General features: G+C 38.0%; 1 long non-coding RNA gene across 8 annotated transcripts in view; it reads right to left on the bottom strand.

Moving 5' to 3' along the window:
• LOC116810182 (uncharacterized) overlaps positions 1-23,728 on the bottom strand; it is a 302,975-nt gene that overhangs the window by 138,359 nt on the left and 140,888 nt on the right. For all 8 annotated transcript variants that reach the window (XR_009212510.1, XR_009212513.1, XR_009212508.1 and 5 more), the window contains one exon: positions 15,740-15,823. This is a non-coding gene — a long non-coding RNA (uncharacterized LOC116810182). The remainder of the gene's footprint in view (positions 1-15,739; positions 15,824-23,728) is intronic.

Here is a 23,728-nt window from a genome sequence, read left to right as displayed (position 1 = left end):
TTTCTAATTCCTTGAGGTATATCATTAGGTTGTTTACTTGAAATATTTCTTTTTTATGTAAAAATTTATTGCTATAAACTTGCCTCTTAATACTGTGTTTGCTGTGTCCCATAGGTTTTGGTATGTTGTGTTTCTATTTTCGTTTGTTTCAAGGAATGTTTACATTTCCTTCTTAATTTCTTCCTTCACTAATTGGTTGGACAGGTGCTTTTTGTTTCATTTACATGTATTCGTATAGTTCCAAATGTCCCATGGTCCTCTTATTATTTATTTCTAGGTTTTTTTCATTGTGGTCAGGTAAGATACTTGATATGATTTATTTTAAAAAAATTTTTTGAGATCACTTTTATTCTTTCACAAAGAATCAGTGGAGTTTTCCAGGGGCCTAATGAGGTGTAATAGCACCACAGTTAAATAAAGAAGTAATGTGAGCATTTAGCTATCTCCTATCAAACTAGATGTTAATGAGATATGTTTTAAAAATGCCACTCTTTGAAAAATATAGTTATTTTCACAAGATATATGTTATTGATATTTATATAAAATGGTTTATTGTTTTAAAATGAGCAACACGATTTTTAATTCTCTCAATTTTAATTTCTGAAATACTGATAGATATAACCTACAAAAATAAAATATCTTTGAGGCCCTTTATAATTTTTAAGAGTGTAAAGGGCTCCTGAGACTAAAAAGTTTGAAAGATTAATCAGCTTAAAATATACTTAGGCACATGTTGTAATAACTGAAAATTGCAAAAATTTTTTATCAAATCTAAACTCTATTTTTTAAAAGTCTGAAAACAGTGGTAATCCCCAGAAACGAATTCTTATTATAATGTAGTAAAATGAATATTTGATATGATTTTACATTGATTTCAAAGTGTCTACAAGAGAAAATATTTATTTGCTACACAGTGTTATCTTTAGTACACTTATACTCATCAGAAAAGACACTATGTTATTATTATCATTTCCCAGTTGAGGAAGCCAGGCCTTTTTATTAGGTTGGTGCAAAAGTAATTGCAGGCCAGGCACGGTGGCTCACGCCTGTAATCCCAGCACTTTAGGAGGCTGAGGCAGGTGGATTACCTGAGGTCATGAGTTTGACACCAGCCTGGCCAACATGGTGAAATCCCGTCTCTACTAAAAATACAAAAAAATAGCAGGGTGTGGTGGCAGGCGCCTGTAATTCCAGCTACTCAGGAGGCCGAGGCAGGAGAATCACTTGAACCTGGGAGGTGGAGGTTTCAGTGAGCTGAGATTGTGCCATTGCACTCCAGCCTGGGCAACAAGAGCGGAAACTCTGTCTCAAAAAAAAAAAAAAAGTTGAGGTAATCGAATCACAGTGTGCTCTAAAGTAGGTGTTGGCAAACTTTTTTTTAAAGGGTCAGATAATAGATATTTTCAGCTTTACAGGCCGTGTGATCGCTGTCTCAGTTGCCAACTCTGCCCTTATAGTACGATAGCTGCCAAAGGCAAAATGTAAACCAAGGAGTGTAGTTGTGTTCCGAAAAATCTTGACTTATAAACACTGATATTTGGATTTTACAGAATTCTCATGTGTAATGAAATATTATTATTCTTTTGGTTTTAAACATGTAAATATGTAATGACTGTTCTTAGCTTGTAGGCAGTACAAAAACAGGTGGCAGGTTGGATTTGGTCTGCAGGCCATAGTTTGCTGACTCCTGTTCTAAAGTATTTTCTATAGAACTCTAATCATTTGAGACAAAGAATTTCCTGAGTAAATAAGTTTGAGAAATGTTGCAGTGGAGGTTCAAACTGTATATTATGATATAAAGCCTCTGTAATATCCTCCCCCCAAATTTCTTTTGTTTCACTGTTTATCATGCCAATGCATCACAGAAACGTTTTTTTATTTTTTCAAATAATACCTGTTTATCATTCTTACATTACTGTTCCATGGAATTTATGTTGGGAATTATTACTCTTAAGGATTCTAGACTCAAATGCCTATATATACCATGCATAACACCTCTGTATTATTTTCTCCATGTAAGAAAATAGCTGCTAACTGCTCACACCTGCCCAATAACATTGCCTTTTAATCATGCACAGGACAAACAAAATAACCAACAAAACATATCCTCTGTCTAGACACAGCCCTCAGATACCAATTTGCAACTGTTAGTATGTGGTAGATTATAGGAAATGACATCACTGTTTCAAGATTCAATACAAAAAGGAAGGTATTTTGGACAGGTTGCTTCTCTTGACATGAATGATTCTGTATCATATGCAGCTGCATCCTCAAGGAACAATCAGAGAATAACATAACAAAGAGAAGGTACGGTAAGTTTGCTTTTGCTTTCGCCATTACATAGCTGATCTTATGTGATTTTCCGGATGATGTTTCCCAAATTTTGTACAAACTAATTCTCTCTGGAATCTTGTTAAAACGCAGATTCTGATTCTATGGATCTGGAGTGGGATCCGAAAGTCTGCCTTTCTAACAAGCTCCAGGTAATGCTGGTGATCCGTGGATTCAGGTTCAGAAAGGGACTTTTTGCATTGCACAAATTCAGTGAAATTAAATGACCTCCAGGATAGAATCTGCATGTTCACAAGATCCCCAGGGGACTCGTATGCATATACAAGTCTAAGAAACATTGCTCTAGAGCCAATTTCCATGAATGAATGTTCCCAATGCATTGGAGAATCCATCCAGCTTTACTAAAGAATTCTCTAGCAATAGTGAAATACAATCTGAAAGTCTTTGAATAAATAAGGAAAAGAGAGAACAGAATTCCCTTCTAAGACTCTGTCTGTGGGCATTGCTTCACCTTGAAGAGCCTAGAAATGATTGATAAGGTAGCCTTGGCCTAACATCTACCAGTGAATCCACATTCACATCCTGGAAACAAAAGGGAATGCAGAGCAAGAGTTTAGAGGTAAGTTATTTAAAAAACTGATTTCAGAGACTGGCAAAATAACTACATAATAGAGCCACAACATTTCATTTCAAAAATGCTAAGATTCGGTGACAATATTCTCACTGATGAAAACTGGTAGGATCACCGTAATGGGTAATCAGTGAAGCCACACCCTACACCCTGCAGCACATCCTTTAGGAGCTGATATGAAATGAAGAAGTTTTACTTCACTTTTCTAGTGAATTCATGACCTTCTTTGGGTGATGCCTCTCTTTATATCCCTCCAGAAGTGTTTGGTACTTATCATCTGGTCCACTATTTTAAGAGGGTCAACACACTTCAGATCCAAACAGTAGAGAACACATTTAATGGTCTGATCATTATGCTTGGTTGACCCTGAGCTGTTATTCTGCATGAGGTGGTAATTTAAAGGCTTGGTGCTCTCTCTGCCAACCAGAGATTATAAAATAGGGACACACACCCAGAATGGCTTATGGATATTATACATGGCAAATGTATGTAAACCAGAAACCATATGAAGATACTTAATATTTATCAAATGAGCTCAAGAATATCAGATTTATGTTCTGAATAGAAGAACTGTAATTTGTGTGATTATTGTCCTAATTTTGGGGGTGACAACTGTAACAATCCTTGGACTCAGGAATGCAGTATCTTAAATTTTTTATTTTATTTGAGGGGAAGTAAAAGGGAGATTGAGAAGGGCATTATGTTTATATCCCAAGTATTAAAAATCATCAAGAAGTGTTTGGGACACCATGCTAAGGCACTGAGGGGAAAATGCGAAAACATGTTGATAATACTGAAAGTTCAAGAGTAGAACCAAGAAGACTGAGCTCTTTAAAAGTGGTCACTAATATTAAACAAAGGCACCTACTTGAATGGAAGAGAGCAGCACAATTACATTAGGCTCTGAGTCCAACCTGGCAGAGTGGTGCCTTTAGAGGGCACTTGAGCCCTGGAAAGTGTTCCCTGGGCACTGCATGAAGGGAGGAACCCGGTACACTCCCTTTGTTCACAGACCTAGCTTCCTAAATCACCCAACTCTATTGCTACCTTTGTCTGTATTTCCTTTTTTTTTTTTTTCCCATACTTTGGCTACAGGCCTAGCTTCCTCTCCAACCTCCCATCACAATTACGTTTTTATCCTTAAACTTACGGCACATTCAATCTCTTCTGGCTATTACTCTGGCCACTCATGACAACAGTGTTACTTCATTTTTCCAGTGTACTCATGACCTTCTTTGGGTGACGCCTCTCTTTATATCACTCCAGAATTGTTTGGTACTTATCAGCTCGTCCACTTTTTTAAGCAGGGTAAACACACTTCAGATCTAATTAGAAGAGAATACATTTAACAGTCTGATTAATATCCTTGGTTGACCCTGAGCTTTCATTCCACATCTTTTCATGAATATTTTCAGCTGTGTTTCTGTTCTCTCCAACACTAGATCCTTTCTTATTTGGGGGAAGATCTTCTTTTACTTTTTTAACTTTCACAAAAGTTAAAGTCCTATATTCACCAAAAACTTCCCAAATTTTGATGACTGAATGACTCTTAAGAAAGAAAAAATGTATACTGAATGCCATCCATGTGCCCAGATTGATAATAGTTGCATAGGCTTTGTTACTTCAAAATATACTACAAAGCTATAGTAACCAAAACAGCATGGTACTGACATAAAAACAGACACATAGACCAATGAAAAAGAATAGAGAACTCAGAAGTAAATCCAGACATTTACAACCAAATCATTTTTAACAAAGGCACCAAGAACATATAAGGGAAAGAACAGTCTCATCAATAAATGGTGCTAGTAAAACTAGATATCTAAATGCAGAAGAAATCAGAAATTTGAAATCAGATTTCTTTCTCTCACAATATATAAAAATAAAATCAAAATGGATTAAAGACTTAAATGTAAGACCTGAAGCTGTGAAACTACTAGAAAAAACATTGAGGAAAGGCTTCAGGACATTGGTCTGGGCAAGCATTTCTTGGATAAGACCTCAAAAGCACAGGCAACAGAAGCAAAAATAGACAAACGAGATTATATCAAACTAAAAATTTTCTGCACAGAGAAGAAAACAATCAACAGAATAAAGAGACAATCTATAGAATGGGAGAAAATATTTTCAAACTATATGTCTGATATGGGGTTGATATCTAAAATATTTAAGGAACTCAGCTCAGTAGCAAGAAAGCAAATGACCTGATCAAAAAGTAGGCAAAGGACCTGAATGAACATTTCTCAAAAGAAGACATACAAATGGCCAACAGGTATAATAAAAAACGATCAACATCACTAATCATAAGGAAAATGCATATCAAAACCACAATAAGATATTATCTCACCCCAGTTAAAATGGCTATTATTCATATCAAAAAGACAAATAATAACAAACGTAAGTGAGGAGGCAAAGAAAAGGGAACTCTCTTACACTGTTGGTAAGAATGCAAATTAGTACAGCCATTATAAAAAACAGTGTGAAGTTTCCTCAAAAAACTCCAAATAGAAATACCATATGTTCAAGGAACCCCACTACTGGGTTATGTGTCCAAAGGAAATGAAATCAGTATGTCAAAGAAATATTTGCACTCTCATGTTTATTGCAGCACTATTCACAATAGCCAAGATATAAAATCATCCTGTGTCTATCAAAGGATGAATGGATAAAGAAAATGTGGTATATATATGCAATTGAATAATATTTAGGCATAAAAATAATAAAATCTTGTCATCTGAGGCAGCATGAATGAGCATGATGGACCTCATGCTAAATGAAATAAGGCAGGCACAGAAAGACAAACATCACATTTTCACTTTACATGTGGGGGATAAAAATTTTTTTAAGTCTTTCAGGATTAAAGATTACATTTTCAACCTTAATGACAAAATCCTATATACACAAGAAAGTTTTTCCCTATTAGTCAATATATAATGTTTTATACAATCTCATACAGCTTCAGCTTATTTTAAAGAGAAAGCCAGTATTAAAGTTATTTCTTATAAGAAGCAAAGCTTTATATGAATAAGTCGGCTCTAAATATGTGAATTAATAAAGATAGGTTGCTAAGGCATATATTGCTCACTTACTGCTTTTGGTTTCTCCAAAACAGCATATTATGCATTTTTCAAAACCCACAGAATGTACAACACTTAGAGTTAACCCTAATGTAAACTATAGAACAAAGCCAACTATGAAACTGTTTTCCCATTTCATTTGTAACCTAGTTGAATAGTGTCAGTTCTCCAACTTCACTCGATATTTTGTTGTCTACTTCAGGCTATTTGCCTCTCCACAGAAACTTTGAAATCAGTTTGTTGATATCTGCAAAATAACTTGTCAGGATTTTAATTAGAATTTCATTGAATCTATAGATCAATGTGGGAGGAAATGACATCTTAACAATATTGACTCTTCCTTGCATGGACATGAAATATCTCTTAATTTATCTCTCCTTTTTTTTTTGATGGAGTTTTGCTCTGTCACCCAGGCTGGAGTGCAACGGTGCAATCTCGGCTCACTGCAACCTCCACTTCCCAGGTTCAAGCTATCCTCATGTCTCAGCCTCCCGAGTAGCTCGGATTACATGTGCACACCACCATGCCCAGCTAATTTTTGTATTTTTAGTAGAGATGGGGTTTCACCATGTTGGTCATGTTGGCCTTGAATTCCTGACCTCAGGTGATGCACCTGCTTCAGCCTCCCAAAGTGCTGGGATTACAGGCGTGAGACATCACACCCGGCCTTCTCTCCATTTATTTAGTTCCTTGATTTTTTTTTCCATCAGAGTTATGTAGTTTTTTTCATATAGATCTTGTACATATTTTGTTGGATGTGTACTTAACTATTTCATTTTGGGGATGTGCTAATCTGAATGGATTTTTGTCTTTAATTTCAAATTCCACTTTTTCATTTCTGGCATATGGAAAAGACATTAAATTTTGTATATTAACCTTGTATCCTGCAATCTTGCTATAATCACATATCATTTCCAGGAATTGTTTTGTTGATTTCTTCAGATTTTTTTTACCTCGACAATCATATTATCCATGAACAAAGACTGTTTTATTTATTTCTTCTCGATCAATATATCTTTTATTTCCTTCTCATGTCTCATTGTATTAGCTAGGATTTCCAGTAAAATGTAAGAAGTGGTGAGAAGGAACATCCTTGTCTTGTTCCTGATCTTAGTAGAAAAGCTTTTAGTTTCTTACCATTAAGTCTTATGTTAGTTGTAGGGGTTTTGTAGATGTTCTTTATCAGGATGAGGGAAATCCCCTCTAAAATTCTAGCTGAGTTTTTAATACAAATAAGTGTTGAATTTTGACAAATGCTCTTTCTGCATCTCTTGATATAACCATGTCATTTTTCTTCCTTAGTCTGTGGATGTGATGGATTGCAGTAATTGATTTTCAAATTTGAGCCAACCTTGCATACCTGGGATAAATCCCACTTAGTCGTGGAATATAATTATTTTTATATATTGCTGGATTCAGTCTGCTAATATTTTGTTGAGGACTTTTGTGTCTATGTTCATAAGAAATATTGATCTTTTCTCATAATGTTTTTGTCTGATTTTGACATTATGGTGAAGCTGGCCTCATAGAATGAGTTAGTAAATATTCCATATGCCTCTATCTTTTAGAAAAGACTGTAGAGAATTGATATAATTTGTTCCTTAAGTATTTGGTAGAATTTACTAGTGAACTGATTGGGGTCTCGTGATTTCTGTTTTGGAAGGTTATTAATTATTAATTCCATTTCTTTAATAGATCTAGGCCTATCTGGATTGTCTATTTCTTCCTGTGTGAGTTTTATCAGATTTTATTTTTCAAGAAATTCATCTATTTCCTCTAGGTTATCAAATTTGTGGGCACAGAATTATTCATAGTATTCCTTTATTATCCTTCCAATGTCCATGGGCTCTGAAGTGAAATCTCCTCCTTCCAAAAGTAGTAATTTGTGCCCTTCTTTTTCCTAGCATGGCTAGAAGCTTATCAGTTTTGTTATCTTTTCAAAGAACCAGCTTTTGGTTTCAAAAACTTTCCCTATTGATTTCCTATTTCAATTTCTTTGATTTCTACTCGAATATTTATTGTTTCTTGTGCTTACTTTGGATTAATTTGCCCTTTCTCTAGTTTTCTACGGTAAAAGCTTCCATGATTGATTTTAGATCTTTCTGCTTTCCTAATATATGCATTCAATACTGCAATAGTTTCCCCTTATCCACAGGCACTATGTTCCAAGACTTTCAGTGGATGCCTGAAACCTTGGATAGCACCCAGCCTAAATGCTGTCAATCAGAACATGTTTCTATTTCTGTCTTCCAGCCACAAAATGTAATGCTTTTTTCATCTTAACTAGGTACTTATAGTGGCCATACTTTTGCAGTATGAGGTGTGACAGCAAAACTAGCATGAATTTCTTTATCCTTCTTCACAATATCGTGGATAGAAGATTCACTTTTACCATAGATGTTAGCAAGTTCAGCATATAATTTTTTTCTTCTCTTATTAAGTCAAGAATGTTCACCTTTTCACTTAAAGGAAGTACTTTATGGCTTCCTTCATACCTGAATTGCCAGCATTTCTACTTTTGTGCTTTGGAGCCATTAAGTAAAATAAGGGTTACTTGAACACAAGCACTGCCATATCACAACAGTCTATCTAATAACCAAGACTGCTCACGCCTGTATTCCCAACACTCCAGGAGGCTGAGGCAGGCAGATCACTTGAGGCCAGAAATTCGAGACCAGCCTGGCTCACATGGTGAAACCCCACCTCTACCAAAAAATACAAAAGTTAGCCAGGCATGGTGGCGTGCCTGTAATCCCAGATACTCAGGGACGGTGTCGGGGTGGAGGGAGGGGGGCAGAGCTGAGGCAGGAGAATTACTTGAACACGGGAGGCAGAGGTTGCAGTAAGCCAAGATTGCGCCACTGCACTCCAGCCTGGGTGACACAGTGAGACTCTGTCTCAAAAAAAAAAAAAAAAAAAAAAGACTGCTACTCAATGACTAATGGCCAGGTAGTGAATGTATATAAGGTGAACAAAGGATTTACATCTCATAGGGGATGAAGTGGGAAGGCAAGAGATTTTATCATGCTACTCAGGATAGTATTCAATTTAAAACTTAAGAATTGTTTATTTTTGGAATTTTTCACTTAATATTTTCAGACTGTAGTTGACCACAGATAACTGAAACCACAAAAAGTAAAACTGCAAATGAGGAAGTACTACTGTATACATTTCCCTTTAAGCATTTTAAAAACTTGTGGGATGTTTGCTGCATCCCACAAGTTTTGATAAGTTGTGTTTCCATTTTCATTTAGTTCAAAATATTTAAAAATTTATCTTGAGAGTTCTTCTTTGACCTATGTGTTACTTAGAAGTATGTTGCTTAATCTCTAAGTATGTGGGGATTTTCCAACTACCTGGTTTTGATTTCTAGTTTAATTTTATTGCAGTCTGAGAGAAGACATTGATTGTATGATTCCCATTCCTTCAAATTTGTTAAGGTATGTGTTTTTGACCCAGAATATGTTCTATACTGGTGAATGTTCCATGTAAGCTTGGAAGAATGTGTATTCTGCTGTTGTTAGATGAAGTAGTCAATAGATATCCATTATAACCAGTTGATTGATGGTGTTGCTGAGTTCAACTCTGCTGTTACTGATTTTCTTGCCTACTGGACCTGTCCATTTCTAATAGAGGGGTGTGTTAAAATCTCCAATAATAATACTGGATTTAACTATTTCTCCTTGCACTTGTATCAGTTTTTGCTTACATATTTTGACACTCTGTTGTTATGTGCACATATTAGACTGTTCTAACACTACTGATAAAGACAGACCTGAGACTGGGCAATTTACAAAAGAAAGAGGTTTAATGGACGAGGTTCCACATGGCTGAGGAAGCCTCACAATCATGGTAGAAGGCCAGGAGGAGCAAGTCACGTCTTACATGGATGGCAGCATGCAAAAAGAGAAAGCTTGTGCAGGGAAACTCCCCTTACAATACCGTCAGATCTTGTGAGACTTATTCGCTATCACGAGAACAGCATGGGGAAGACCTGCCCCCATGATTCAATTACCTCCCACTGGGTCCCTCTCACAACATGTGGGAATTCAAGATGAGATTTGGGTGGGGACACAGAGCCAAACCATATCATTCCACCCTTGGCCCCTCCCAAATCTCATGTTCTCACATTTGAAAACTAATAATGCCTTCCCAACAGTCACCCAAAGTCTTAACTCACTTCAGTATTAACTCAGAAGTCCACAGTCCAATGTCTCATCTGAGACAAGGCAAGTCCCTTCTGCCTATGAGCCTGTAAAATCAAAGGTATGTTAGTTACTTTCTAGATACAATGCAGGTATAAGCATTGGGTAAATACAGCCATTCCAAATGGGAGAAATGGGCTAAAACAAAGGGGCTACAGGCCCCATGCAAGTCCGAAATCCAGCGGGGTAGTCAAATCTTAGAGCTCCAAAATGATCTCCTTTGACTCCATGTGTCACATCTAGGTCACACTGATGCAAGAGGTGGGTTCCCATGGTCTTGGGCAGCTCTGCCCCTATGGCTTTGCAGGGTACAGCCTCTCTCTCAGCTGCTTTCATGGTCTGGTGTTGAATGTCTGGGGCTTTGCCAGATACATGGTGCAAGCCGTTGGTGGATCTACCATTCTGGGGTCTGGACAGTGGCCCTCTTCTCACAGCTACACTAGGTGGTGCCCCAGTAGGGACTCTGTGTGGGGGCTTCAACCCCACATTTCCCTTCCTCACTGCCCTAGCACAGATTCTCCATGAGAGCCCCACTCATGGAGCTACAATTCAAGATGAGATTTGGGTGGGGACACAACCAAATGATATCATGATGTTAAGAGAAACCCCCCTCACCACCTAGAATTCTGTACCTTGTGAAATTATCTTTCAAAAGTGAAGAATTAAAAAAAAGAAAATGTGAAAGAGAAATCAAGACTTTCTCAGCAAACAAAAATGGAGTGCATTTGTTGCTAGGAGTGCCTTGCAAAAATATTAAGAGAAGTTCTTCAGAGAGAAGAAAATGATATAGTTCAGAAACTCTCATCTATGAAAAGAGAAAAACAGCATCAAGAAGAAATAAGTGGAAGTAAAATGCAAACTTTTATTTTTTCTTATTCTTAATTCATCTAACATAGTAGTTTGCTTAAAAAAACTATATTTTATTATGTATGCTTATGTGGGTACATATGTATAGATATAGATATATTTAAGCTTATGATCTTATGTATGCTTATGTATAAGTAAAATAAATGACAACAATAATATAAGGTATGGGAGAGAGAAGTTTGGAATATTTTATTACAAAGTACTGGTAATAATATGAAGTGGTAAAGTGTTATTTGAAATTGGACTTGGATTAGTTGTAAATGTATATTACAAACTACAAGAATCACTTTAAAAGGAAAAAAAGAAGTATAAGTGTTATGCTAAGAAAGGAGAGAAAATGAAATCATATAAAATGCTCACTTAAAACCACAAAAGGCAGAAACAGAAAAGAAGACAAAATAAGAACAAGGTAAATGAATAGAAAACATTAACAAATATGGTAGATATGAGTCCAGATCCATTGACAATCATTTTAAAACTCAATGGTCTAAATACACTGATTGAAATACATATATCAAAGTGGATCAAAAAAGAAGGCCAAACTATTGTTGTCTACAAAAACTCATATTAAATATAAAGACACATATAGATTAAAAGAAAATGAGTGAAGATAATTACGCTAACACCAATCAAAAGAAAGCAGGAGTAGCTATGTAATTCCATACAAAGCAGATTTCAGAACAAGGAAAGTTATCAGGGATAAAGAGGGACATAACAAAATGATAAAAGGGTCAATACTCCATAAAGACATGACAATCCTTAATGCACTGATATAGTTTGGCTGTGTCTCAACCCAAATCTCATCTTGAATTCCATATGTTGTGGGAGGGATCTGGTGGGAGGTAATTGAATCATGGAGGCAGGTCTTTCTTGTGCTGTTCCCATAATAGTGAATAAGTCTCACAAGATCTGACAGTATTATAAGGGGAGTTTCCCTGCACAAGCTCTCTCTTTTGCCTGCTGCCATCCATGTAAGAGGTGACTTGCTCCTCCTTGCCTTCCACCATGATTGTGAGGCTTCCCCAGCCACATGGAACTGTAAGTTCATTAAACCTCTTTCTTTTGTAAATTGCCCAGTCTTGGGTATGTCTTTATCAGCAGCATGAGAACAGACTAATACAGCAAATTGGTACCAGTAGAGTGGGATGCTCCTGAAAAGATACCCAAAAATGCAGAAGTGACCTTGGAATTGGGTAACAGACAGAAGTTGGAATAGTTTGGAGGACTGACAATGCAATAGGAAAGAAAATCTCATTTTCTGAGGAGAAATTCAAGCCAGCTGCAAAAATTTGCATAAGTAACAATGGGTCAAATGTTAATCACCAAGACAACGGGGAAAATGTCTCCAGGGCATGTCAGAGACCTTTGCAGCAGACCCTCCCATCATAGGTCTAGAGGCTTAGGAGGAAAAAATGGTTTTGCAGGTGGAGCCCAGGGCCCCCCTTCTGTGTGCATCTTAGGGACTTGGTGCCCTGTGTCCCAGCCATTCCACCATGGCTAAAAGGGGTCAAGGTATGGCTCAGGTCGTGGCTTCAGAGGGTGAAAGCCCCAAGCCCTGGCAGCTTCCACATGGTGTTGAGCCTGCGGGTGCACAGAAGTCAAGAATTGAGATTTGGGGACCTCTGGTTAGATTTTAGAGGATGTATGGAAACACCCGTTTGTCCAGGAAGAAGTTTTCTGCAGGGATGATCCCTCATGAAGAACCTCTGCTAGGGAAGTGCAGAAGGAAAATGTGGGGTTGAAGCCCCCACACAGAGTCCCCAGTGGGGCACTGCTTAAGGAAGCTGTGAGAAGAGGGCCACTGTCCTCCAGACCCCAGAATGGTAGATCCACTGACAGCTTGCACCATGTGCCTGGAGAAGCCACAGACACTCAACACCAGCCCATGAAAGCAGCTGGGAGGGAGCCTGTACCCTGTAAAGCTATGGGGGCAGAGCTTCCAAAGACCATGGGAACCCACATCTTGCATCAGTCTGACCTGGATGTGAGACATGAAGGAGATCATTTTGGAGCTTTACAATTTGACCATCCTGTTGGATTTCAGACTTGCATGGGGCCTTTAGTCCCTTCATTTTGGCCCATTTCTTCCATTTGGAATGGGTATATCTATCTAATGCCTGTACCCTTGTTGTATCTAGGAAGTAATGAACTTACTTTTGATTTTACAGGCTCATAGGCAGAAGGGACTTGCCTTGTGTCAGATGAGACTTTTGAGTTAATGCTGAAATGAGTTAAGACTTTAGGGGACCATTGAGGAGGCATGATTGGTTTTGAAATGTGAGAACATGAGATTTGGGATGAGCCAGGGGCAGAATTATATGATTTGGCTGTGTCCCCACCCAAATCTCATATCTTCAATTGTAGCTGTCATAATTCCCCATGTGTCATGGGAGGGACCCCATAGGAGGTAATTGAATCATGGGGACAGTTTTCCCCATACTGTTCTCATGGTAGTGAGTAAGTCTCACAAGATCTGATGGTTTTATAAGGGGAAACCCCTTTCACTTGGTTCTCATTTTCTCTTCTCTGCCACATGTAAGACATGACTTTTGCCTCCCACCATCACTGTGAGGCCTCCCTAGCCACATGGAATGTGAGTCAATTAAACCTATTTTTCTTTATAAATTACCCAGTCTTGGGTGTGTCTTTATCAGCAGCATGAAATGAACTAATACACACCATAAATAATTGACTCTACTCTCTTCATGCTTGCATGCATTCCTGGAGAAAATTGGATATAATTCTTACTTTTGATTCTCTAAAGATAAGGTAGTTTTTTCCTATGACTTCTTTCAAGAATTTGTCTTTGATTTCTGTAATTTGAATATGATATGCCTAGGTATAGGCTTTTTTTTGGTTTGGGTTTTTGTTTTTTGTTTTTTGTTTTTTTTGCATTTATCCTGCTTGGTATTCTCTCTGCTTCCTGGATCTGTGGTTTGATATCTGTCATGAATTTGGGGAAAACTGTGTCCTTATTGCTTCAATTATTGCTTCTGTTTGCTCTTTCTCCTCCTGATATTTCCGTTACATGTGTTCACACCTTTTGTAGTTGTATCACATTTCTTAGATATTCCATTTCATTGTTTGTGGTATTTTACTCTTTGCTTTTCAGTTTTGAAAGTTTCTACTGACATACCCTCAAGCTCAGAGATTTTTTTTCTTGGCTATCTCCAGTCCACTAATGAGCTCACCAAAGTCATTCTTCATTTCTGTTACAGGGTTATTTATCTCTAGCATTTCTTTTTTTAGTATTTCTTTTTTATTCTGTCTTAGAATTTCCATCACTCTGCTTACATCATGAGTCCATTCTTACATGTTCTCTGTTTTGTCCAGTAGAGCCCTTAACACATCAATCATAATTTTTTTAAAATTCCTAATCTGGTAACTGCAACATTCCTGCTATATCCAACTCTGGGTCTGATGCTTACTTTTTTCAAACTGCACATTTTGCCTCTAAGTATGCTTTAAATTTCTTTGTTGAAAGGTGAACATGGACTGGGTAAAAGGAATTGCAGTAAATAGGCCTTTAGTGATGTGGTGGGACAGTGTGGGTCAGGGTAGATTTCTTTAGTACTGTGATGAGCACTCAATGTTTTAGTGAGCCTGTGCCTCTGGACTGTGGACTTTGTATGTGCTTCTCACTTTTCTCCCCTTTTAGGTAGAAGAGGATGGCTAGAGTGGGGTAGAGTTGAATATTTCCTTTTCCTCAGTCAGTTGGGCTCTGAAAAACTCCAATAGGTTAGGCTCTGGTAAAAACAGTTTCTTCTGAGGGCAGGCCTTGTTAAGAAGAATGGCATGCTCTGGTATACTTTTAAATGATTACTTTCCCCCTTCCCCTGACAGAAGCATGAGAGGATTTTTCTTCAATATCTACTGGGACACTCTATGAATATGGGTTTATTTTACTAGAAGGCAAAAAACTCTTATGCTCAATAGACCTTGGGAGAACCTCAGGCTTTTTCTGTCTTAAATCATGGTGGCTGGTAACTTCTGGAAAACAAATCGTCATTTTGGAAAACATAAGAACAAACTTTAGAAAGGTGTCAATCTCTTGGATTATGGTCAGGAAAATCTCAGGTCAGACAAGTAATTTAAAGTAAATACAGTTGACCTTTGCACAACACAGGTTTGAACTACATGGGTCCATATTTATACGTGGATTGTTTTCCATCTCTGCCACACCTGAGATGGCAAGACCAACCCCTTCTCTTATTGCTCCTCTTCAGCCTACCCAATTTGAAGATGATGAGAATGAAGATCTTTATAATGAGCCACTTCTACTCAATGGAGAGTAAATACCTTTTCTCTTTCTTATGATTTTATCCATAACATTTTCTTTGCTCTAGCTTACTTTATTATAATACAGTACCTAATACATACAACATATAAAATATGTGTTAATAAATCATTTATATTATCAGTAGGCTTCTAGTCAACAGTAGGTTATTAGTAATTAAGTTTTAGGGGAGTCAAAACTTTTGAATTTTCAACTGTGCCAGTGATCAGCACCTCTACCCTCTCTGTTGTTCAAGGTCAACTGTAATTTGCATATCTGACAATCTTGTTGGGATTTTGTTTGTTTGGGTTGTCAAATGTTCATATCTTGGAGCTAGAAAGAACAAAGCATTATATTTCCAATGACTTGGTTGGTGTTCTAGTCAAAGTACCCAACAACTTGTGTAGTCAAGTCTGGTCGTCAGCAGAGAGTTGGCCATGGGCAGTGGTCAGGCACAGGAGTCTGGATCTATAATCTGTGGAAAGAAAGGGAAGACTAAATGAAGACAGAGAAGACTTTAAAATCCATGCCCTTTTCTATCTCTGATTTTAGATTCCTCTCTGATAAATACCTACCCTGTTTTTCTAAAATAGAGTGAGAGAGGGAAAAAAAATCATGGATCACATCAGGAATTTAATTTTTAATCATCATGCTTTCAATAATTATTGATCAAATCTTAACTTTTTTGAGATCACTAGTCCGTCTAAAGGATTTCAAGCTTACATAACAATATTTCTTAATTTTGCCAGAACTGCTAACTAATAGTAATAATAGAAAGTCTTGGTATGGATCCAGTCTGGAAGGATTGAAGCCAAAGTGAACATCCTGTGGGCTATAGATGAACAGCTCATTTATATCTGGATGCTCTGATTGAATTTAAATAGTGTGTTCTTCTATCTCAGGAGAAAAGAACTACATTCATGTCTACGTTGGCTTATATCCAAACAAAAATAAATAAATATTAATTTTGGCATATGCATGTATTAAAATTACATATTTAAGTATTTTTCTTTGTGGGAAACACTGATTTCAAAATTTCTTTTTCTAAATAATAGTAAGAAAAATAAAACTATAAAACAATCTGTGTATGATCTTTGTACATTTTTAAATTATGTCCTCCAATATTTAATAGCACTGAAATATTCAACAGCTGCAGTGCTAATCTCAAGTTAATATTTTTATTTGGTCTTATAAACAAATGGGAATATTTTTCATGCTAATTAAGTCACAGACTATTAGTATAATTTACAATTTCATGTTGTTATTTTGCTGCATATCAAAACTTATTTAATCACATAAAACTTACAACATACATGAGATGGTAGACTAGGCAACATTTTTTAAAAAGGTATTTCAAATGCTAAGCAATTTTGCTTATAGTAAAAAGTTCAACTAGTAAAAAACACTAAAATTAGAAATTCATATTTCTTTTATGTAATGAGTATAGTAATTTTATTCCTAAACTTGAGAGCAATAGCATGAAAGAAGCAAATTAGTGAATTTAATAATTCATTTACTCATTTGTCCCACCAATTGTTTTTATTGTGTGTTAATGCTGGAGATAGGTGGTAAACACAGCAAATGCACTTCCCGCCTTTCAAGAGCAATCAGAGTTGCTTCAGGGATAGATAATAACCAACAAACTGTGCAATTAGAATTGTGGTAAGTGAAATTAGGCAGAAATACACAGTACTAAGGAACTTCTTGCTTCTCTGAGGAAATGACATTTAAACTCAGATCTGAAGGATGAGTAAGAGTGAGATGAAAGGAGTGGGAGGTGTATAAGCAGAGGGAAGACAGCGTGAGGGAGCCTCTTAAAAGAGGGGATTGATAAGTCTTCATGGATGGAATACAATAAGGGAAGGGAATAGTCAGAGAAGAGGTTAGCAGGGGATGATCATGCACATCATTGTATGTCCTATTAAGGATTTTGGTCTTCATCTTAAGAGCAATGTGCTGGTAGTTATTGAGAAGTTTTAAGCAGGGAGAAACGTGATAAGATTTTGCATTTTAGAAAATCAACCAATTGGCAACAAAGTAGAGAATGGCTTGGACTGGTTTCATAGTAGATAAGAAAGACCAGTTAAGAGACTCTTCCGGAAATTCAGCCCTAAAAAAGGGAATAGTTTGATTCGGAGTGGTGGGAATATAGAATAAGATTCAACGTTGTGACATTTAGTAAACAGAATCAACAGGAATTAGAGACTGATTAAACATGGAATACGAGGTACAGTTAAGGGAAATGAGTAAAGAATGATGTCTAGGTTGCTGGGGTGTGCAGTTAGTGGACATTGGTGCCATTTGCTGAGGGGAACAACACCAAAAGTGGCTCACAATTTTCTTTTTTGCATGGTTGGGGAGGGAGTAGAGACACAATTGAGAATTTAAGTTTAGGCATTCTGAGTTTGATGTGCCTATGAAATGTTCAAGAGGAGATGGTGAGTCAGCAATTTTAAATCCAGAACCAACAGGAGACATAAATTTGAAACTGTTAGATAACTGAAGGCATGAGTGTAGGTGAGATTGTCTCAACAAGTTTTCTCAACAGAAGTTCTACAGAATCCTAGTGGGCTGCTAAATCTCTTGAGAGCTTCCATGTGAAATACTGATTACAGAGATATTAAACATCAGATTTTGTCCTACTGTACATAGGACAATATTTATTTAGATACATCCATTCTCAGATATTGATGCCAGCTGAGGGAGGCCTTGGATATCTGTTGAGTGTTATGCTGCACAAAAGTGAGGAAGGTAGGAAAATGATGTCCAACTTCTCCCTCCAAGTTACCTTTCCCACCTCTCTTTATACACAGCCTACTGACAAGGAAGCAAATAAGCTCTACAGGTGTAACAGACAATCCGTGGGATCTTTTCACCCTAAAGAAGATACTTATACACACCAAGACTCATCTGATCCCTGCTGCTTGTTGTTGTAATAAGTGTTGAATGTGAATTTGGTAAGTTAAAAATAGACTGTATTGTAGGTTTTGCATTTCTTGAGATTTTCTCAGGTATTGTGCCTTTCTGTTTTGTTTTTTGTTGTTGTTATGTTTTGTTTTGTTTCATTTTTTTGAGGTGGAGTCTGGCCCTGGCACCCAGGCTGGAGTGCAATGGCATGATCTCAGGTCACTGCAACCTCCCCCTCCTGGGTTCAAGCAATTCTCCTGCCTCAGCCTCTGGAGTAACTGGGATTACAGGCGTGTGCCACCACACCCAGCTAATTTTTGTATTTTTAGTAGAGACGGGGTTTCACCATGTTGGCCAGGCTGGTCTCAATCTCCTGACCTTGTGATCCGCCCGCCTCGGCCTCCCAAAGTGCTGGGATTACAGGCGTGAGCCACTGTGCCCTGCCATACCTTTCTGTTTTATATTTTATCTGCATTTGTGTTTCACAAATATATCTGAACATTGGGTTGATGATTTCTGAAGATGAAGTATGAGATAGAAAAGAAAGATTCTAGGGGGAGGAGCCAAGATGGCCGAATAGGAACAGCTTCAGTCTACAGCTCCCAGCGTGAGGTACCAGGTTCATCTCACTGGGGAGTGCCAGACAGAAGGTGCAGGACAGTGGGTACAGCTCACTGTGTGTGAGCCAAAGCAGGGCGAGGCATCGCCTCACCCGGGAAGCGCAAGGGGTCAGGGAATTCCCTTTCCTAGTCAAAGAAAGGGGTGACAGATGGCACCTGGAAAATCAGGTCACTCCCACCCTAATACTGCACTTTTCCAAAGGGCTTAAAAAACGGCACACTGGGAGATTATATCCCACACCTGGCTCAGAGAGTCCTATGCCCACAGAGTCTCGCTCATTGCTAGCACAGCAGTCCATGATCAAACTGCAAGGTGGCAGTGAGGCTGGGGGAGGGGCGTCCGCCATTGCCAAGTTAGTTGTTTGATTAGGTAAACAAAGCGGCCAGGAAGCTCGAACTGGGTGGAGCCCACCACAGCTCAAGGAGGCCTGCCTGCCTCTGTAGGCTCCACCTCTGGGGGCAGGGCACAGACAAACAAAAAGACAGCAGGAACCTCTGCAGACTTAAATGTCCCTCTCTGACAGCTTTGAAGAGAGTAGTGGTTCTCCCAGCACACAGCTTGAGATCTGAGAATGGGCAGACTGCCTCCTCAAGTGGGTCCCTGACCCCCGAGTAACCTAACTGGGAGGCACCCCCCAGTAGGGGCGGACTGACACCTCACACGGCTGGGTACTCCTTAGAGACAAAACTTTTAGAGGAACAATCAGGCAGCAGCATTTGCAGTTCACCAATATATGCTGTTCTGCAGCCACCACTGCTGATACCCAGGCAAACAGGGTCTGGAGTGGACCTCTAGCAAACTCCAACAGACCTGCAGCTGAGGGTCCTGTCTGTTAGAAGGAAAACTAACAAACAGAAAGGACATCCACACCAAAAACCCATCTGTACATCACCATCATCAAAGACCAAAGGTAGATAAAACCACAAAGATGGGAAAAAAACAGAGCAGAAAAACTGAAAACTCTAAAAATCAGAACGCCTCTCCTCCTCCAAAGGAATGCAGCTCCTCACCAACAATGGAACAAAGCTGGACAGAGAATGACTTTGATGAGTTGAGAGAAGAAGGCTTCAGACGATCAAACTACTCTGAGCTACAGGAGGAAATTCGAAACAATGGCAAAGAAGTTAAAAGCTTTGAAAAAAAATTAGATGAATGGATAACTAGAATAACCAATGCAGAGAAGTCCTTAAAGGACCTGATGGAGCTGATAAACAAGGCACGAGAGCTACATGACAAATGCAGAAGCCTCAGTAGCCGATGCGATCAACTGGAAGAAAGGATATCAGTGACGGAAGACAAAATGAATGAAATGAAACGAGAAGTTTAGAGAAAAAAGAATAAAAAGAAACGAACAAAACCTCCAAGAAATATGGGACTATGTGAAAAGACCAAATCTACGTCTGATTGGTGTACCTGAAAGTGACGGGGAGAATGGAACCAAGTTGGAAAACACTCTGCAGGATATTACCCAGGAGAACTTCTCCAATCTAGCAAGGCAGGCCAACATTCAAATTCAGGAAATATAGAGAACGCCACAAAGATACTCCTTGAGAAGAGCAACTCCAAGACACATAATTGTCAGATTAACCAAAGTTGAAATGAACGAAAAAATGTTAAGGGCAGCCAGAGAGAAAGGTCAGGTTACCCACAAAGGGAAGCCCATCAGACTAATATCTGATCTGTCAGCAGAAACTCTACAAGCCAGAAGAGTGGGGACCAATATTCAACATTCTTAAAGAAAAGAATTTTCAACCCAGAGTCTCATATCCAGCCAAACTAAGCTTCATAAGTGAAGGAGAAATAAAATACTTTACAGACAAGCAAATGCTGAGAGATTTTGTCACCACCAGGCCTGCCCTAAAAGAGCTCCTGAAGGAAGCTCTAAACATGGAAAGGAACAACCGGTACCAGCCACTGCAAAAACATGCCAAATTGTAAAGACCATCAAGGCTAGGAAGAAACTGCATCAACTAACGAGCAAAATAACCAGCTAACATCATAATGACAGGATCAAATTCACACATAACAATATTAACGTTAAATGTAAATGGGCTAAATGCTCCAATTAAAAGACACAGACTGGCAAATTGAATAAAGAGTCAAGAACCATCAGTGTGCTGTATTCAGGAAACCCATCTCACATGCAGAGACAGACATAGGCTCAAAATAAAGGGATGGAGGAAGATCTACCAAGCAAATGGAAAACAAAAAAAGGCAAGGGTTGCAATCTTCGTCTCTGATAAAACAGACTTTAAATCAACAAAGATCAAAAGAGACAAAGAAGGCCATTACATAATGGTAAAGGGATCAATTCAACAAGAAGAGCTAACTATCCTAAATATATATACACCCAATACAGGAGCACCCAGATTCATAAAGCAAGTCCTTAGTGACCTACAAAGAGACTTAGACTCCCACACAATAATAATGGGAGACTTTAACACCCAACTGTCAACATTAGACAGATCAATGAGACAGAAAGTTAACAAGGATACCCAGGAATTAAACTCAGCTCTGCACCAAGCGGACCTAATAGACATCTACAGAACTCTCCACCCCAAAGCAACAGAATATACATTCTTTTCAGCACCACACCATACCTATTCCAAAACTGACCACATAGTTGGAAGTAAAGCACCCCTCAGCAAATGTAAAAGAACAGAAATTATAACAACCTGTCTCTCAGACCACAGTGCAAATCAAAACCACAATGAGATACCATCTCACACCAGTTTGAATGGCAATCATTAAAAAGTCAGGAAACAACAGGTGCTGAAGAGGATGTGGAAAAATAGGAACACTTTTACACTATTGGTGGGACTGTAAACTAGTTCAACCATTGTGGAAGTCAGTGTGGCGATTCCTCAGGGATCTAGAACTAGAAATACCATTTGACCCAGCCATCCCATTACTGGGTATATACCCAAAGGATTATAAATCATGCTGCTATAAAGACACATGCACACATATGTTTATTGCAGCACTATTCACAATAGCAAAGACTTGGAGCCAACCCAAATGTCCAACAATGACAGACTGGATTAAGAAAATGTGGCACATATACACCATGGAATACTATGCAGCCATAAAAAATGATGAGTTCATGTCCTTTGTAGGGACATGGATGAAACTGGAAACCATCATTCTCAGCAAACTATCGCAAGGACAAAAAACCAAACACCACATGTTCTCACTCATAGGTGGGAACTGAACAATGAGAACACATGGACACAGGAAGGGGAACATCACACACTGGGGCCTGTTGTGGGGTGGAGGGAGTGGGGAGGGACAGCATTAGGAGATATACCTAATGCTAAATGACGAGTTAATGGGTGCAGCACACCAACATGGCACATGTATACATATGTGACAAACCTGCACATTGTGCACATGTACCCTAAAACTTAAAGTATAATAATAATAAAATTTAAAAAAAAGAAAGATTCTAGGCTTAGGCTTCTGGACAGTTTTGATAAGGTTGGATAAGGAAATAAAATCTTTTGAGTCAATTCACTGCCCCAGTGCAGAGAATCCAAAAGGAAGTTCACCTTTACAATGAAAGCTACTTAACAATGAGTTTTACCTCCAAGTTGATCTATTCTATTGTGCATAGTCAATACCAAACAACTAAAAGTGCAGCAATAACTAGCAAAATTGAAAAGACATTTAACTGCAAATTATAGCCATTTAACAAATAAAGATGCTGATTATTTTAAACAATAATTTGAATCTCAAGCAAAATAAATATTTTGTTCTAAAAAAATGTCACACTCAAGGAAAAGGCTCTGAAAGCAAGTTATTTTGGCGTTATCCAAAAGCACAAAGTATAGCCTAGAAAAGGAAAAGTTGTATAGTTGGTGAGAACTTAATAATGATAGCAGGTAAGGCCATAATTAGGAAAATGCTAGAATGAGATTCCATACAAGAAACTGAAAAAGTCATGCTCTCAACCAGCATAATAAGCTGTCATACTGATGGCATGCCACATGATGCTGAAGGTATTTTTATAATACATTGAAAAATTACAGCTTCTTTGTCCATTTTGATGAATAAACAAATTTCACCAATAAACATCATGCTGTAGCACTTGTAAGATTTATAAATAATGTTGAAATTTAAGAGCATTTTTTTTCTACTGCAGAATGTTGCCCAAAACAAGTAAAGGACAAGGTACTTTTTCTCTTCATCTTTATATCTGAAAACAGAAAGTCTATTTTGCAAGAATGGCACTGGCATCTGCGTTGATGGTGCCCCAAGAAAATTCATCTTCACACTGACATCACAAGACACTGATTTCTTTCCAGAGAGCTACTGGTGTTGAAAACTCTTAAATACAAAATGAAAAAAAAAGTCTGAGTAATGCTACAAGGATGATTACTATTAAACACAGACTAGTTCACTGAAGATGGCTTGAAGATGGTATGAGAATCTTGAAGGAGGCCACCTAACAAACCTTATTCTACATCCAGTGGGTTAGCAGAGGAAGAGTTCTCAACACGGTGTTTGAACTGAAAGGTAGCACTTTCAAGAAATTACTAGGTCAGATTTTGCTACAGGGTTTCAAGATAAAGAATGGCTGCAGAAACTAGGCTATTTCGCAGCCATTTTCCACCACCTTATCCAGATGAACAAGTCTTTGTATGGCCCAGAAATTTTTTTTTTTATTTCAAATGACAGGATTCTTGAATTTAAAGAAATTGAATCTTTAGGAAAAAACAAGTCACAGAAGGAAATGTGAAATGTTTCAACTGCTGCTTGGGCTTGAAATTGAAGGAGGATATGAGCATATTGAAAACCATCCAGAGAACTGCAGAGCAACACTGAGTGTACTTTTCCCTTCAATCCAAGTGTC

This window comes from Hylobates moloch, unplaced genomic scaffold (assembly GCF_009828535.3).
Source record: "Hylobates moloch isolate HMO894 unplaced genomic scaffold, HMol_V3 SCAFFOLD_2, whole genome shotgun sequence".
Lineage (NCBI taxonomy): Eukaryota > Metazoa > Chordata > Mammalia > Primates > Hylobatidae > Hylobates > Hylobates moloch.
This window is presented reverse-complemented; position numbering and strand designations above follow the sequence as displayed.